Below are 16,889 nucleotides of genomic sequence, written 5' to 3'. Positions count from 1 at the left end.
AACTCCACGTTGTTTACACTGGTCCGAGGCAGGCTCGGTTGTTCCCGCCTGACTCGGAAAACCTGAACAAGGGAAAATGTCATCATCCCGCTGTCGGATTCTCGCGAGATTCGGATTCCATATAAAGAGCTGCGCGTTGCCGCCATTTTTACTCGTGCATTGAAGATAGAGCGGAATGGACGTGGCTATGTTCTCTCAGTGGAATTCTCAATATCAGTGCTCAGTATCAGTGGTTACTTATTGCTGCTCAGTAATACTAGTAGTGTGTCTCTCCTGCTCAGTGTCAGTTCTCAGTAGTATCCTCATCAGTGCTCAGTATCACTGCTCATTGTCTTGTGCTGCATTGTGGTGCTCAGCATACTACAGTACATTACTAATAGTCCAGTGCTGCATCTTGCTGCTCAGTGTCAGTTCTAGTATCCTCATCAGTGCTCACTATCACTGTTCATTGCATTTTGGTTTTCTGTATACTACAGTAACATAGTAATATAGTAACATATAGTTACATAGTTTTTGAGGTTGAATAGAGGCAAATTGCCCATCGTGTTCAACCTGTTTTAAGTTGTGATGATTCTACATACTTGCTGAATAATGTTTTATGACTAGTTAGCTACTATAACTCATGTTACCCCCGGATTAACCATGTTGATATTTTAAGTATTATAACCTTGGATAGCTTTTTCATTCAGAAATGTATCCATTCCTTTTTTAAATCCAATTACAGAGTCCACCATTACCACCTTCCCTGGCAGGGAATTCCACATCCTGATTGCCCTAACAGTGAAGATAATAGTATCTCACCTGGCAGGTAAGTAGGAGTTGGGCTAGAGCTGTGGAGGATTGCTGCTCGGGCACCCCCTGTCAAGTGAAGGAGATCCAACTGAGGCAGCACAAGGGAACTCTCGAAAGAAGAACAAGGCTAGAGGAAGATCTGAGACAAAGAAATCTGACTTTTACCAGAGCTGACCAGAGGAAAGCACAAACACAGTCCCCCACTACCACAAATAATGCAGTCGAGTTTCCCACATTTGGGGAAATCACAGGGGTCAGCATACCCAGAATGCAATGAATGAACCTCACCCTGGGAGAACAATCTTCATGACCATGGTATCTCCTATGCAAAATAAGTATGATTTGGGATAGGGCTGGGGAGGGCCGCTGCTCAGGCACATCTCTGTCAAGTAAAGGAGATTCAACTGAGGCAGCACAAGGGAACTCTCATCTGGGGACAACAACTGCAGGGAGAACACATATTTTCAGATGAAAATCTTGTTCATGCTCTGGTTTCTCTTCAGAACGAACAAATCTTTCGCCTTTTACTAAAGATTTCCGTGGAGAGGAGCAAAACTGAGTTTTACCTCAATTTTTGCATGCCCCATCTTTTTGGGGTTTCTTTTATCGGTTTAAAGATATAATGAGTGTGCTTTAATGAAAGCTCATTTGCATAGAAATTACAGTAAATGTTTGTTTCTTTTCAAACAGAACTTTCTTGACCATGCTACTTGCTTGAAATATCTGGGAGCACATGGAATACAGTACAAACCATGCTTATAGCAAGGAGAAGCCAGGTGAGAAATCTGCTTTCTTTCAAATTGGGCGCTCACTTTGATCTGAATGAGGACTGCTGGCATGGCACTCAGGCGACAGGTGGAATCTTGGTCATGCTCTGGTTTCTCTTCAGAATGAGCAAATCTTTCGCCTTTTATTAAAGATTTCCGTGGAGAGGAGCAAAACTGAGTTTTATCTCAATTTTTGCATGCCCCATATTATTGGGGTTTCTTTTATCAGTTTAAAGACAGAACGAGTGTGCTTTCTTGTTAGCTTTAATGTAAGTTTATTTGTATAACAATGACAGTAAATGTCTGTTTCTTTTCAAGCAGAACTTTCTTGACCATACTAATTGCTTGAAAGATCTGGGAGCACATGGAAAAGAGTACAAACCATGCTTATAGCAAGGGGAAGCCTGGTGAGAAATCTGCTTTCTTTCTTTCAAATTGGGTGCTCACTTTGAGCTGAATGAGGACTGCTGGCATGGCACTCAGGCGACAGGTGGAATCTTGGTCATGCTCTGGTTTCTCTTCAGAACGAACAAATCTTTCGCCTTTTACTAAAGATTTCCGTGGAGAGGAGCAAAACTGAGTTTTATCTCAAATTTTGCATGCCCCATCTTATTGGGGTTTTATTTTATCGGTTTAAAGATAGAACGAGTGTGCTTTAATGTAAGCTCATTTGCATAGAAATGACAGTAAATGTTTGTTTCTTTTCAAACAGAACTTTCTTGACTATACTAATTGCTTGAAAGATCTGGGAACACATGGAAAAGAGTACAAACCATGTTTATAGCTAGGGGAAGCCTGGTGAGAAATCTGCTTTCTTTCTTTCAAATTGGGTGCTCACTTTGAGCTGAATGAGAACTGCTGGCATGGCACTCAGGCGACAGGTGGAATCTTGGTCATGCTCTGGTTTCTCTTCAGAACGAACAAATCTTTCGCCTTTTACTAAAGATTTCCGTGGAGAGGAGCAAAACTGAGTTTTATCTCATTTTTTCCTTGCCCCATCTTATTGGGGTTTTATTTTATCTGTTTAAAGATAGAACGAGTGTGCTTTAATGTAAGCTCATTTGCATAGAAATTACAGTAAATGTTTGTTTCTTTTCAAACAGAACTTTCTTGACCACACTAATTGCTTGAAAGATCTGGGAGCACATGGAAAAGAGTACAAACAATGTTTATAGCAAGGGGAAGCCTGGTGAGAAATCTGCTTTCTTTCATTCAAATTGGGTGCTCACTTTCAGCTGAATGCAGGGCCGGTGCAAGGTTCCTCGGCACCCTAGGCAAATCTTCATCGCCCCCCCCCCCCAATGCCCGGCCTCTCAGGTGAAACAGTGCGTAGGTAGCGTCTTCTAAGCTCCTTTTAAGCTTTATAAATATATACAATATACTCCTGTACTTGTGCGCAGCACTTGCGCAGAAATAGCTTAACAACGTTTCGGATGCTTTGATATTGAATCTTTAATATTGGATGTTTTGTCAAAAGATGCAACATTAAAGCATCTGAAAAGTTGATAAGCTACAGTTGTATTTCCGCATATGTGCATACTGTACTTCTTTGAAACATGTGGAGTGCCACCCATAAATACAGGAGTGCCACCCATAAATACATATATATATAGTATATACATACATAATAATTTTGACACATCCTCCAACACCGCTACACCAGTTCCCCAGTCCCCCCCAAGCCCTAGATGCTTGTACAAAGTTAAAAAAAAAAAAAAAACCTCTGCAGGGTGGTGTGTTTATTAAATGTGACGTTTCAGGGACCGTATCCCCTATCTTGAAGAAGGGGAACGGTCCCCAAATGTCACATTTAATAAACAACACACCCTGCACAGGTTTTTTTCCCACTTTGTACAAGCCTCTGAGTGCCGCCAGCTATTTGGATACCATATACATGTGAGCATGTACCCTTATGGAGTGACAGAGGAAACAGGTTACTATATATATATATATATATATATATATATATATATATATATATAGTGGAAAGGAAATCAGCGGCACTCAGCAGACTGTTGTAAAGTAAAAAAGTCTTTAATCCGGTCCATATATATATATCTAAAAAGATCTATCAAGATAGATGTACTGTGTTTATACATAGATGGATATACTGTGTTGTGTGTATATGTGTGTATATATGTGTATATATATATATATATATATATATATACACACACACGTGTATATTACTGTGGCCGTTTATTGTGGCCACCTACAGACAGCTGCCACCTCTCAGGCACTAGAGAGGCGCAGCTGCTGCAGAACCTATTGCCTTTCACATAAATTAAATAAGAAGAGGCAGAGGGGGGGGAAGAAGTGAACCTAGCTACAAGATGCAGGAGGGGGGGGGAGCAGCGGGAGCCTAATAGCTGTGGGGGAGCTGGTAATAAGAAGAGGCAGAGGGGGGGGGGAAGAAGTGAACCTAGCTACAAGATGCAGGAGGGGGGGGGGAGCAACGGGAGCCTAATAGCTGTGGGGGAGCTGGTAATTAGAAGAGGCAGAGGGGGGGGGGAGAAGTGAACATAGCTACAAGATGCAGAAGGGGGGGGAGAAGTGAACAAAGCTACAAGATGCAGAAGGGGGGGGAGAAGTGAACAAAGCTACAAGATGCAGGAGGGGAGGGGGGGGGGGGTGCAGCGGGAGCCTAATAGCTGTGGGGGCGCTTGTCACAAAAAGAGGCAGCAGCAGGTACTGATGCGGGAGCCGGTCGCGGGATTGGGGGGGTAGCGCGGATAACAATTTGCACTGGATTGTAGGGAGAGGCGGCGCCCGATGCGGCAGCAGTGCGGACCAGGCCAGCGGGTGACTCTCCTTCATGTGCCCTGTGCCCAAATGCAGGGGTGATGGGGGGGGGGACGCGGCGCGGGAGACCATCGCGTGGGGGAGCGGCGGGTAGTCAGTGATGCGGAGCGGACCAGGCCAGCGGGTGACTCTCCTTCATGTGCCCTGTGCCCAAATGCAGGGGTGATGGGGGGGGACGCGGGAGACCATCGCGTGGGGGAGCGGCGGGTAGTCAGTGATAGGCTGATACTGTGGGACCCGGGACCCCGGACTCAGGAGCACAGGCGGCAGCAGGCTGCACATAGCCCACATAACATAGTGGAATGTGTTATGATCGCAGAGGTGGGGGGGCGGCGGCACGGCAGGGTTGCAGAAGTAGGCACACAGTCAGTCAACTCACTTTTGAAGGCAGAGTCAGACAGACGTGGTGGGCGCACACGAGCAGCTCCTCTGTTTCTGCTGAGGCACATGATAAAAAAGTGTTCTCTTTCACTTTCGTTCACTAAGCAGTGCCGCCCTCCAGTGGTCGCCGCCCATAGGCAGCTGCCTAAAGCTGCCTAGTGGTAGCGCCGGCCCTGGCTGAATGAGAACTGCTGGCATGGCACTCAGGCGATAGGTGGAATCTTGGTCATGCTCTGGTTTCTCTTCAGAACTAACAAATATTTCGCCTTTTATTAAAGATTTCCGTGGAGAGGAGCAAAACTGAGTTTTATCTCAATTTTTGCATGCCCCATATCATACCTCCCAACTGTCCCGATTTTCGCGGGACAGTCCCGTTTTTTGGGGACTGTCCCGCTGTCCCACCTGCGGGCCGCAGTGTCCCGCGGTGGGGAGGACAGTTGGGAGGCTCTGTCTGTCGCTGCCCTGCTTAGCAGAGCAGCGGTGAATAGACGCTGTGCGCATGCGCACAGCGTCTATTCACTGAAGTCAGAGGGAGAGGTGGCATGCCAGCGGCTCACAGAGCGCTGGGCATGCCCCCTCAGTGCCGAAAACGGGGGCGTGACTCGCGATCGCGGGTCCTCCTGCGAAGCCACACCCCTTTTACTTAGGCCACGCCCTTTTTGGGAGCGCGCGCGACTTCGCCGCGCGTGTGTCCCTCTATGCGAGCCGACAAAGTTGGGAGGTATGCCCATATTATTGGGGTTTCTTTTATCAGTTTAAAGACAGAACGAGTGTGCTTTCTTGTTAGCTTTAATGTAAGTTTATTTGCATAACAATGACAGTAAATGTTTGTTTCTTTTCAAACAGAACTTTCTTGACCATGCTACTTGCTTGAAAGATCTGGGAGCACATGGAAAACAGTACAAACCATGCAGTATCACAAGAGCCTTTATTTGATCTTTCATGAAGATAGAGCAGAATTGAGGACACGTCAACAATTTCTGCCGAAGGTGGTTCATCTTTCCACATGGTGCCTTTGGCCACTGACACCTTTGTTGAGTCAAAGTCTCTGGCTGTGGTCAGAACTTTGAAAATTTATGTCACCAGAACGGTTCAGATTAGGAAAACAGAGGCTCTGTTTGTCCTGCATGCTCCCAACAGGATTGGGTGTCCTGCTTCCATGCAGACCATTATGCGCTGGATCTGTGGTAAGATTCAGCATGCTCATTCCACGGCAGGATTGCCGTTACTGAATTAGGTGAAGACCCATTCTACTAGAAAGGTGGGTTCATCCTGGGCAGCTGGTCGGGGAGTCTCGGCATTGCAACTTTGCCGAGCAGCTATTTAGTAAACACTTTTGCTAAGTTTTACAAGTTTGATACCTTGGCCGATGATAACCTCAAGTTGGGTCATTCGGTGCTGCAGAGTCGTACGCACTCTTCCACCCGTTCAAGAGCTTTGGTATAACCCCATGGTTCTTAATGTGACCCCAGCATCCTCTAGGTCGTATGAGAAAATAGGATTTTAATACCTACCGGTAAATCCTTTTCTCTTAGTCTGTAGAGGATGCTGGGCACCCGTCCCAGTCCATACTGTGTCTGCAGTTATTACTTGTGGTTATACACATGTTGTGTTATGGTTCTGGTCAGCTTTTTGCTGCAATTGTTCATGCCGTTGGCTTGTGTTCTGTTGAATGCCACGTTCTGCGGCATGCTTAAGGTGTGAGCTGGTAAGATGCTCACCTTAGTTTAACAATAAATCCTTTCCTCGAAATGTCCGTCTCCCTGGGCACAGTTCCTATAACTGGAGTCTGGAGGAGGGACATAGAGGAAGGAGCCAGTTCACACCCTTTGATAGTCTTAAAGTGCCCATGTCTCTTGCGGATCCCGTCTATACCCCATGGTTCTTAATGTGACCCCAGCATCCTCTACGGACTAAGAGAAAAGGATGCCCTTGCGCACTATCCTGACTTCTCCTCCCGTCTGCTTACTTTGTGCCTTCCAACGCACAATGCGAACTACAGGTGGTGCTGTAGGGCCCACACCCTTTTACTTGCCTTACAGAACAGCTCTGGAGCTGTTACAGTGCCCAGCTGCTGCAAGAAATCAGCTTGAATGCTTCAGGGGATGGGGCATGGCCAACATGAGCCCCACACCAAAGGAGGGTGGGGGTGTTTAATGAGAACTAGGGGTCATCCAAGCACTGCAAAAGGCCGCCATGCCCTGCACGCCCCTTTTCTCTTTTCATATGCAGATGAGGGTTCCAGCCAACTTTGGCCCACTGCTTGGATAACATCACTGTATGCAAATCCGTCTGCTGCAGACCTTCCCCCAGGAATGCTTGTACTAGATGTTGCATATGGTTTGATATTTGATGGTGCTTCAGTATTAGGCAGCCTTCCGCCCTCCCATGTTCATCTGAAAAGATGTGGTCTCCCTGCAGTTGTTGTCCCCAGACGAGAGTTCCCTTGTGCTTCCTCAGTTGAATCTCCTTAACTTGACGGGGGAGGGGCTGCCAGAGCAGACACCCTCCCCAGCCCTATCCCAACTCATACTTATTTTGCATATGAGATTTCTTGATCATGAAGATTGTTCTCACAGGGTGAGGTTCATCCATTATATTTTAAAATAGGAAGGTACAAATTACATATTTGAATTGCATTTATGTGCTGGATTCAAATGTCCCCCCCCCCCCTTCCATTCTCAATTGTGCCCGTCAGCAGCTATTCTAAGGTTGCTGCCAATGGGTGTGACACATTAATTTCTTCTGTGGGGTACACTGGACTCCACAAGGATTCACATTGGGGTGTAGAGTAGGATCTTGATCTGAGGCACCAACCGGCTCAAAGCTTTTGACTGTTCCCAAGATGCTCAGTGCATTCTCCTCTATAACCCCGCTTCCATGAACAGGGAGCTCAGTTTGTAGTTGGTGCCTTCAGTAGCAGGCCACTTAACAGGGGCCTGCCTCAGGCAGCCTATTCTTAGCTATAAATTTTGACAAGAAAAGAAGAACTTGTTTTATGAGAATCTACAAGGGCTGCAGCAGGCTAGGTCTAATAGACATCTTTACTGCAGCTTCATCACTCCCAGCGGCGCTGTATACTCCCGTGCCCCGGTTGCTGGGTCACTGCAGCGGAGGCTCCGGTTTCATCCTAAGGTCAGTCACACACACACCACCCTTCCGGATCACGAGGCCGCTGATGAAGGGGAGCGTGGCCGTAGGGGGTGGACCGTGTGCGCACTGGCGTGGACACTGATTACTGGGCAGCCGCTCCACTAGCCACCAGGTACAGTTAAGGAGCACAGGTCTGGGGGGTTTTCTCCTATATTAACCCAATTTTGTACTGCCCGCAGCGCATTGTGATAGGTAATAGGGCCTGATTCAGGTTGGATTGCAATCACAATAAGCGATCCAACTGCAAAAATTGCTAAGAGCATACGCATGTGCCTGCATTTTCTGCGGCACCCCGCAGAGAATGCGATCGCCTCTGCCTGTCAATCGGGGCGGGGGGGGGGGGATAGGTGGGTCAGCAACACTCCATTTCCAAGTCAGGGATGGAGCGGTGCGGGTGCAAGGCTTCAAAATGGGGTCTGCAACGGAGGAGACACAGGGGGCGTGGTCACAGCGGCTGTATGACATCACATTCAGCCGCTGTGATCACAAAAATGGTGGCGGCTTCCTGCGCGCACATACAGTCTGCACCAGCAGGAGGCTACACCATTTTTTATGATCACGCTGAACTGCAGTGCGACTGCAATTACAGCATGGTCAAGAAGGGAGGCGTCATGCTGGGTGGCCATACCTTTTCACTGTGCAGGAGCCAGCACCGCTCACACACTAGTCCCCGGGTGCAGCCCCCAACCCCCGGGACACCCGGAGCAACATAATGTAGATTCAGGCCACCAGGCCACGCCCCTACCTATGAAACCATGCCTCCTTTTTACCATTGCGCTGCTTATCTGCGCGCACTGCATTACAATCTCCCTCGCCACCTCTCTGGGTGTCACCAGTAATAGTGACACCTCTGCCATGCTTGTAGCAGCTGGTCCTAAGATCTACGCCTCAAGCCCTGAGTGTTTGCCCTTGTGACTTGTTGATCATCATAGCGAAGCAGATGCTTACAGAAAACTGCAGGGGCTTAGATTGAAAATAAAAAAATTGATGGGTATAAGGTAGAGAGGAGCGGGTTCGGTTCTCCGAGAACCGAATTCCCCACGAACTCCACGTGGTTTACACTGGTCCGAGGCAGGCTCGGTTGTTCCCGCCTGACTCGGAAAACCTGAACAAGGGAAAATGTCATCATCCCGCTGTCGGATTCTCGCGAGATTCGGATTCCATATAAAGAGCTGCGCGTTGCCGCCATTTTTACTCGTGCATTGAAGAGAGAGCGGAATGGACGTGGCTATGTTCTCTCAGTGGAAATCTCAATATCAGTGCTCAGTATCAGTGGTTACTTATTGCTGCTCAGTAATACTAGTAGTGTGTCTCTCCTGCTCAGTGTCAGTTCTCAGTAGTATCCTCATCAGTGCTCAGTATCACTGCTCATTGTCTTGTGCTGCATTGTGGTGCTCAGCATACTACAGTACATTACTAATAGTCCAGTGCTGCATCTTGCTGCTCAGTGTCAGTTCTAGTATCCTCATCAGTGCTCACTATCACTGTTCATTGCATTTTGGTTTTCTGTATACTACAGTAACATAGTAATATAGTAACATATAGTAACATAGTTTTTGAGGTTGAATAGAGGCAAATTGCCCATCGTGTTCAACCTGTTTTAAGTTGTGATGATTCTACATACTTGCTGAATAATGTTTTATGACTAGTTAGCTACTATAACTCATGTTACCCCCGGATTAACCATGTTGATATTTTAAGTATTATAACCTTGGATAGCTTTTTCATTCAGAAATGTAATTATTCCTTTTTTAAATCCAATTACAGAGTCCGCCATTACCACCTTCCCTGGCAGGGAATTCCACATCCTGATTGCCCTAACAGTGAAGATCATAGTATCTCACCTGGCAGGTAAGTAGGAGTTGGGCTAGAGCTGTGGAGGATTGCTGCTCGGGCACCCCCTGTCAAGTGAAGGAGATCCAACTGAGGCAGCACAAGGGAACTCTCGAAAGAAGAACAAGGCTAGAGGAAGATCTGAGACAAAGAAATCTGACTTTTACCAGAGCTGACCAGAGGAAAGCACAAACACAGTCCCCCACTACCACAAATAATGCAGTCGAGTTTCCCACATTTGGGGAAATCACAGGGGTCAGCATACCCAGAATGCAATGAATGAACCTCAGCCTGGGAAAACAATCTTCATGACCATGGTATCTCCTATGCAAAATAAGTATGATTTGGGATAGGGCTGGGGAGGGCCGCTGCTCAGGCACATCTCTGTCAAGTAAAGGAGATTCAACTGAGGCAGCACAAGGGAACTCTCATCTGGGGACAACAACTGCAGGGAGAACACATATTTTCAGATGAAAATCTTGGTCATGCTCTGGTTTCTCTTCAGAACGAACAAATCTTTCGCCTTTTACTAAAGATTTCCTTGGAGAGGAGCAAAACTGAGTTTTACCTCAATTTTTGCATGCCCCATCTTTTTGGGGTTTCTTTTATCGGTTTAAAGATAGAATGAGTGTGCTTTAATGAAAGCTCATTTGCATAGAAATTACAGTAAATGTTTGTTTCTTTTCAAACAGAACTTTCTTGACCATGCTACTTGCTTGAAAGATCTGGGAGCACATGGAATACAGTACAAACCATGCTTATAGCAAGGAGAAGCCAGGTGAGAAATCTGCTTTCTTTGAAATTGGGCGCTCACTTTGATCTGAATGAGGACTGCTGGCATGGCACTCAGGCGACAGGTGGAATCTTGGTCATGCTCTGGTTTCTCTTCAGAATGAACAAATCTTTCGCCTTTTATTAAAGATTTCCGTGGAGAGGAGCAAAACTGAGTTTTATCTCAATTTTTGCATGCCCCATATTATTGGGGTTTCTTTTATCAGTTTAAAGACAGAACGAGTGTGCTTTCTTGTTAGCTTTAATATAAGTTGCCATAGATGCAGTGAAACACGCGTGTAGGGCACGGCGTGTCCGCGTGTATTTGACTCATGTGAAATGTTATAAAACAAAAATATATGATTATGATGTTAGCTGTTAGTCTCCACTAATAGGGAATAGAAGCTGAGCTATAAGAAAGGAATACACTAGATATGATGTCACTTAGCAATTACAATGTCTAAAGTGCATACAGATAGCTACTAATAACTCTTGATAAGAAAGTATATCAGTGTGGGTATATTTATATGATGGGATATTGGGACTAGTGAATATATATCACTCCTGCTGTCCAGATTGGCAATAACCAGACAATTATGATAAGAGTAGAGATGTCACATGGGCTGCTATAGATATTAATTTAATGCTGTATGTGTCATTTGTTACAAATGGATACATTTTCTATGAGTCAGCCTAGCAGCTGCATGTTCTAACACAGAGGTGGCCAACCCGCGGCTCTCGAGCCGCATGCGGCTCTCTCCTTGTTGTGATGCGGCTCCCGCTCTCTCTCATTCAAGTGACGCGGCTCTTGACTAGCACCGGCACTTGTCTCAGCCTTCCAACAGCCTGCCTCCGTCACAGGAGGCTTGGGAGGCGCCGGCACTGCTCCGCTCTATGCGGGATGTGAAGTTAGGACTAGAGATGAGCGCCTGAAATTTTTCGGGTTTTGTGTTTTGGTTTTGGGTTCGGTTCCGCGGCCGTGTTTTGGGTTCGAACGCGTTTTGGCAAAACCTCACCGAATTTTTTTTGTCGGATTCGGGTGTGTTTTGGATTCGGGTGTTTTTTTCAAAAAACACTAAAAAACAGCTTAAATCATAGAATTTGGGGGTCATTTTGATCCCAAAGTATTATTAACCTCAAAAACCATAATTTACACTCATTTTCAGTCTATTCTGAATACCTCACACCTCACAATATTATTTTTAGTCCTAAAATTTGCACCGAGGTCGCTGTGTGAGTAAGATAAGCGACCCTAGTGGCCGACACAAACACCGGGCCCATCTAGGAGTGGCACTGCAGTGTCACGCAGGATGTCCCTTCCAAAAAACCCTCCCCAAACAGCACATGACGCAAAGAAAAAAAGAGGCGCAATGAGGTAGCTGTGTGAGTAAGATTAGCGACCCTAGTGGCCGACACAAACACCGGGCCCATCTAGGAGTGGCACTGCAGTGTCACGCAGGATGTCCCTTCCAAAAAACCCTCCCCAAACAGCACATGACGCAAAGAAAAAAAGAGGCGCAATGAGGTAGCTGTGTGAGTAAGATTAGCGACCCTAGTGGCCGACACAAACACCGGGCCCATCTAGGAGTGGCACTGCAGTGTCACGCAGGATGTCCCTTCCAAAAAACCCTCCCCAAACAGCACATGACGCAAAGAAAAAAAGAGGCGCAATGAGGTAGCTGTGTGAGTAAGATTAGCGACCCTAGTGGCCGACACAAACACCGGGCCCATCTAGGAGTGGCACTGCAGTGTCACGCAGGATGTCCCTTCCAAAAAACCCTCCCCAAACAGCACATGACGCAAAGAAAAAAAGAGGCGCAATGAGGTAGCTGTGTGAGTAAGATTAGCGACCCTAGTGGCCGACACAAACACCGGGCCCATCTAGGAGTGGCACTGCAGTGTCACGCAGGATGTCCCTTCCAAAAAACCCTCCCCAAACAGCACATGACGCAAAGAAAAAAAGAGGCGCAATGAGGTAGCTGTGTGAGTAAGATTAGCGACCCTAGTGGCCGACACAAACACCGGGCCCATCTAGGAGTGGCACTGCAGTGTCACGCAGGATGTCCCTTCCAAAAAACCCTCCCCAAACAGCACATGACGCAAAGAAAAAAAGAGGCGCAATGAGGTAGCTGACTGTGTGAGTAAGATTAGCGACCCTAGTGGCCGACACAAACACCGGGCCCATCTAGGAGTGGCACTGCAGTGTCACGCAGGATGTCCCTTCCAAAAAACCCTCCCCAATCAGCACATGATGCAAAGAAAAAGAAAAGAAAAAAGAGGTGCAAGATGGAATTGTCCTTGGGCCCTCCCACCCACCCTTATGTTGTATAAACAAAACAGGACATGCACACTTTAACCAACCCATCATTTCAGTGACAGGGTCTGCCACACGACTGTGACTGATATGACGGGTTGGTTTGGACCCCCCCCCAAAAAAGAAGCAATTAATCTCTCCTTGCACAAACTGGCTCTACAGAGGCAAGATGTCCACCTCATCTTCACCCTCCGATATATCACCGTGTACATCCCCCTCCTCACAGATTATCAATTCGTCCCCACTGGAATCCACCATCTCAGCTCCCTGTGTACTTTGTGGAGGCAATTGCTGCTGGTCAATGTCTCCGCGGAGGAATTGATTATAATTCATTTTAATGAACATCATCTTCTCCACATTTTCTGGATGTAACCTCGTACGCCGATTGCTGACAAGGTGAGCGGCGGCACTAAACACTCTTTCGGAGTACACACTTGTGGGAGGGCAACTTAGGTAGAATAAAGCCAGTTTGTGCAAGGGCCTCCAATTTGCCTCTTTTTCCTGCCAGTATAAGTACGGACTGTGTGACGTGCCTACTTGGATGCGGTCACTCATATAATCCTCCACCATTCTATCAATGTTGAGAGAATCATATGCAGTGACAGTAGACGACATGTCCGTAATCGTTGTCAGGTCCTTCAGTCCGGACCAGATGTCAGCATCAGCAGTCGCTCCAGACTGCCCTGCATCACCGCCAGCGGGTGGGCTCGGAATTCTGAGCCTTTTCCTCGCACCCCCAGTTGCGGGAGAATGTGAAGGAGGAGATGTTGACAGGTCGCGTTCCGCTTGACTTGACAATTTTGTCACCAGCAGGTCTTTCAACCCCAGCAGACCTGTGTCTGCCGGAAAGAGAGATCCAAGGTAGGCTTTAAATCTAGGATCGAGCACGGTGGCCAAAATGTAGTGCTCTGATTTCAACAGATTGACCACCCGTGAATCCTTGTTAAGCGAATTAAGGGCTGCATCCACAAGTCCCACATGCCTAGCGGAATCGCTCCCTTTTAGCTCCTTCTTCAATGCCTCCAGCTTCTTCTGCAAAAGCCTGATGAGGGGAATGACCTGACTCAGGCTGGCAGTGTCTGAACTGACTTCACGTGTGGCAAGTTCAAAGGGCATCAGAACCTTGCACAACGTTGAAATCATTCTCCACTGCACTTGAGACAGGTGCATTCCACCTACTATATCGTGCTCAATTGTATAGGCTTGAATGGCCTTTTGCTGCTCCTCCAACCTCTGAAGCATATAGAGGGTTGAATTCCACCTCGTTACCACTTCTTGCTTCAGATGATGGCAGGGCAGGTTCAGTAGTTTTTGGTGGTGCTCCAGTCTTCTGTACGTGGTGCCTGTACGCCGAAAGTGTCCCGCAATTTTTCTGGCCACCGACAGCATCTCTTGCACGCCCCTGTCGTTTTTTAAAAAATTCTGCACCACCAAATTCAAGGTATGTGCAAAACATGGGACGTGCTGGAATTTGCCCATATTTAATGCACACACAATATTGCTGGCGTTGTCCGATGCCACAAATCCACAGGAGAGTCCAATTGGGGTAAGCCATTCCGCGATGATCTTCCTCAGTTGCCGTAAGAGGTTTTCAGCTGTGTGCGTATTCTGGAAAGCGGTGATACAAAGCGTAGCCTGCCTAGGAAAGAGTTGGCGTTTGCGAGATGCTGCTACTGGTGCCGCCGCTGCTGTTCTTGCGGCGGGAGTCCATACATCTACCCAGTGGGCTGTCACAGTCATATAGTCCTGACCCTGCCCTGCTCCACTTGTCCACATGTCCGTGGTTAAGTGGACATTGGGTACAACTGCATTTTTTAGGACACTGGTGAGTCTTTTTCTGACGTCCGTGTACATTCTCGGTATCGCCTGCCTAGAGAAGTGGAACCTAGATGGTATTTGGTAACGGGGGCACACTGCCTCAATAAATTGTCTAGTTCCCTGTGAACTAACGGCGGATACCGGACGCACGTCTAACACCAACATAGTTGTCAAGGACTCAGTTATCCGCTTTGCAGTAGGATGACTGCTGTGATATTTCATCTTCCTCGCAAAGGACTGTTGAACAGTCAATTGCTTACTGGAAGTAGTATAAGTGGGCTTACGACTTCCCCTCTGGGATGACCATCGACTCCCAGCGGCAACAACAGCAGCGCCAGCAGCAGTAGGCGTTACACGCAAGGATGCATCGGAGGAATCCCAGGCAGGAGAGGACTCGTCAGAATTGCCAGTGACATGGCCTGCAGGACTATTGGCATTCCTGGGGAAGGAGGAAATTGACACTGAGGGAGTTGGTGGGGTGGTTTGCGTGAGCTTGGTTACAAGAGGAAGGGATTTACTGGTCAGTGGACTGCTTCCGCTGTCACCCAAAGTTTTTGAACTTGTCACTAACTTATTATGAATGCGCTGCAGGTGACGTATAAGGGAGGATGTTCCGAGGTGGTTAACGTCCTTACCCCTACTTATTACAGCTTGACAAAGGGAACACACGGCTTGACACCTGTTGTCCGCATTTCTGGTGAAATACCTCCACACCGAAGAGCTGATTTTTTTGGTATTTTCACCTGGCATGTCAACGGCCATATTCCTCCCACGGACAACAGGTGTCTCCCCGGGTGCCGACTTAAACAAACCACCTCACCATCAGAATCCTCCTTGTCAATTTCCTCCCCAGCGCCAGCAACACCCATATCCTCCTCATCCTGGTGTACTTCAACACTGACATCTTCAATCTGACTATCAGGAACTGGACTGCGGGTGCTCCTTCCAGCACTTGCAGGGGGCGTGCAAATGGTGGAAGGCGCATGCTCTTCACGTCCAGTGTTGGGAAGGTCAGGCATCGCAACCGACACAATTGGACTCTCCTTGTGGATTTGGGATTTCAAAGAACGCACAGTTCTTTGCGGTGCTTTTGCCAGCTTCAGTCTTTTCAGTTTTCTAGCGAGAGGCTGAGTGCTTCCATCCTCATGTGAAGCTGAACCACTAGCCATGAACATAGGCCAGGGCCTCAGCCGTTCCTTGCCACTCCGTGTGGTAAATGGCATATTGGCAAGTTTACGCTTCTCCTCCGACAATTTTATTTTAGGTTTTGGAGTCCTTTTTTTACTGATATTTGGTGTTTTGGTTTTGACATGCTCTGTACTATGCCATTGGGCATCGGCCTTGGCAGACGACGTTGCTGGCATTTCATCGTCTCGGCCATGACTAGTGGCAGCAGCTTCAGCACGAGGTGGAAGTGGATCTTGATCTTTCCCTAATTTTGGAACCTCAACATTTTTGTTCTCCATATTTTAATAGGCACAACTAAAAGGCACCTCAGGTAAACAATGGAGATGGATGGATTGGATACTAGTATACAATTATGGACGGGCTGCCGAGTGCCGACACAGAGGTAGCCACAGCCGTGAACTACCGCACTGTACTGTGTCTGCTGCTAATATATAGACTGGTTGATAAAGAGATAGTATACTCGTAACTAGTATGTATGTATAAAGAAAGAAAAAAAAACCACGGTTAGGTGGTATATACAATTATGGACGGGCTGCCGAGTGCCGACACAGAGGTAGCCACAGCCGTGAACTACCGCACTGTACTGTGTCTGCTGCTAATATAGACTGGTTGATAAAGAGATAGTATACTCGTAACTAGTATGTATGTATAAAGAAAGAAAAAAAAAACACGGTTAGGTGGTATATACAATTATGGACGGGCTGCCGAGTGCCGACACACAGGTAGCCACAGCCGTGAACTACCGCACTGTACTGTGTCTGCTGCTAATATATAGACTGGTTGATAAAGAGATAGTATACTCGTAACTAGTATGTATGTATAAAGAAAAAAAAAAAAAACACGGTTAGGTGGTATATACAATTATGGACGGGCTGCCGAGTGCCGACACAGAGGTAGCCACAGCCGTGAACTACCGCACTGTACTGTGTCTGCTGCTAATATATAGACTGGTTGATAAAGAGATAGTATACTCGTAACTAGTATGTATGTATAAAGAAAGAAAAAAAAACCACGGTTAGGTGGTATATACAATTATGGACGGGCTGCCGAGTGCCGACACAGAGGTAGCC

At 47.1% G+C, this 16,889-nt stretch overlaps 9 non-coding genes across 9 annotated transcripts; 7 read left to right on the top strand and 2 right to left on the bottom strand.

The window, feature by feature from the left end:
* Positions 1 to 967: 967 nt before the first annotated feature.
* LOC135031043 (U1 spliceosomal RNA) lies at positions 968 to 1,131 on the bottom strand. Its single transcript, XR_010226913.1, has one exon. It is a non-coding gene; the product is annotated as a U1 spliceosomal RNA (small nuclear RNA).
* Positions 1,132 to 1,275: 144 nt separating this feature from the next.
* LOC135031179 (U5 spliceosomal RNA) lies at positions 1,276 to 1,391 on the top strand. The gene has a single exon (XR_010227017.1). It is a non-coding gene; the product is annotated as a U5 spliceosomal RNA (small nuclear RNA).
* A 270-nt stretch (positions 1,392 to 1,661) lies between these two features.
* On the top strand, positions 1,662 to 1,777 carry LOC135031215 (U5 spliceosomal RNA). Its single transcript, XR_010227052.1, has one exon. It is a non-coding gene; the product is annotated as a U5 spliceosomal RNA (small nuclear RNA).
* Positions 1,778 to 2,063: 286 nt separating this feature from the next.
* Positions 2,064 to 2,179, top strand: LOC135031198 (U5 spliceosomal RNA). Its single transcript, XR_010227035.1, has one exon. It is a non-coding gene; the product is annotated as a U5 spliceosomal RNA (small nuclear RNA).
* A 275-nt stretch (positions 2,180 to 2,454) lies between these two features.
* Positions 2,455 to 2,570, top strand: LOC135031210 (U5 spliceosomal RNA). The gene has a single exon (XR_010227046.1). It is a non-coding gene; the product is annotated as a U5 spliceosomal RNA (small nuclear RNA).
* Positions 2,571 to 4,970: 2,400 nt separating this feature from the next.
* LOC135031225 (U5 spliceosomal RNA) lies at positions 4,971 to 5,083 on the top strand. The gene has a single exon (XR_010227061.1). It is a non-coding gene; the product is annotated as a U5 spliceosomal RNA (small nuclear RNA).
* A 4,822-nt stretch (positions 5,084 to 9,905) lies between these two features.
* Positions 9,906 to 10,069, bottom strand: LOC135031039 (U1 spliceosomal RNA). The gene has a single exon (XR_010226909.1). It is a non-coding gene; the product is annotated as a U1 spliceosomal RNA (small nuclear RNA).
* Positions 10,070 to 10,213: 144 nt separating this feature from the next.
* On the top strand, positions 10,214 to 10,329 carry LOC135031200 (U5 spliceosomal RNA). The gene has a single exon (XR_010227037.1). It is a non-coding gene; the product is annotated as a U5 spliceosomal RNA (small nuclear RNA).
* A 270-nt stretch (positions 10,330 to 10,599) lies between these two features.
* LOC135031211 (U5 spliceosomal RNA) lies at positions 10,600 to 10,715 on the top strand. Its single transcript, XR_010227047.1, has one exon. It is a non-coding gene; the product is annotated as a U5 spliceosomal RNA (small nuclear RNA).
* Positions 10,716 to 16,889: the final 6,174 nt, after the last annotated feature.

The sequence above is a fragment of the Pseudophryne corroboree genome, unplaced genomic scaffold, assembly GCF_028390025.1.
Source record: "Pseudophryne corroboree isolate aPseCor3 unplaced genomic scaffold, aPseCor3.hap2 scaffold_512, whole genome shotgun sequence".
Classification (NCBI taxonomy): domain Eukaryota; kingdom Metazoa; phylum Chordata; class Amphibia; order Anura; family Myobatrachidae; genus Pseudophryne; species Pseudophryne corroboree.
This window is presented reverse-complemented; position numbering and strand designations above follow the sequence as displayed.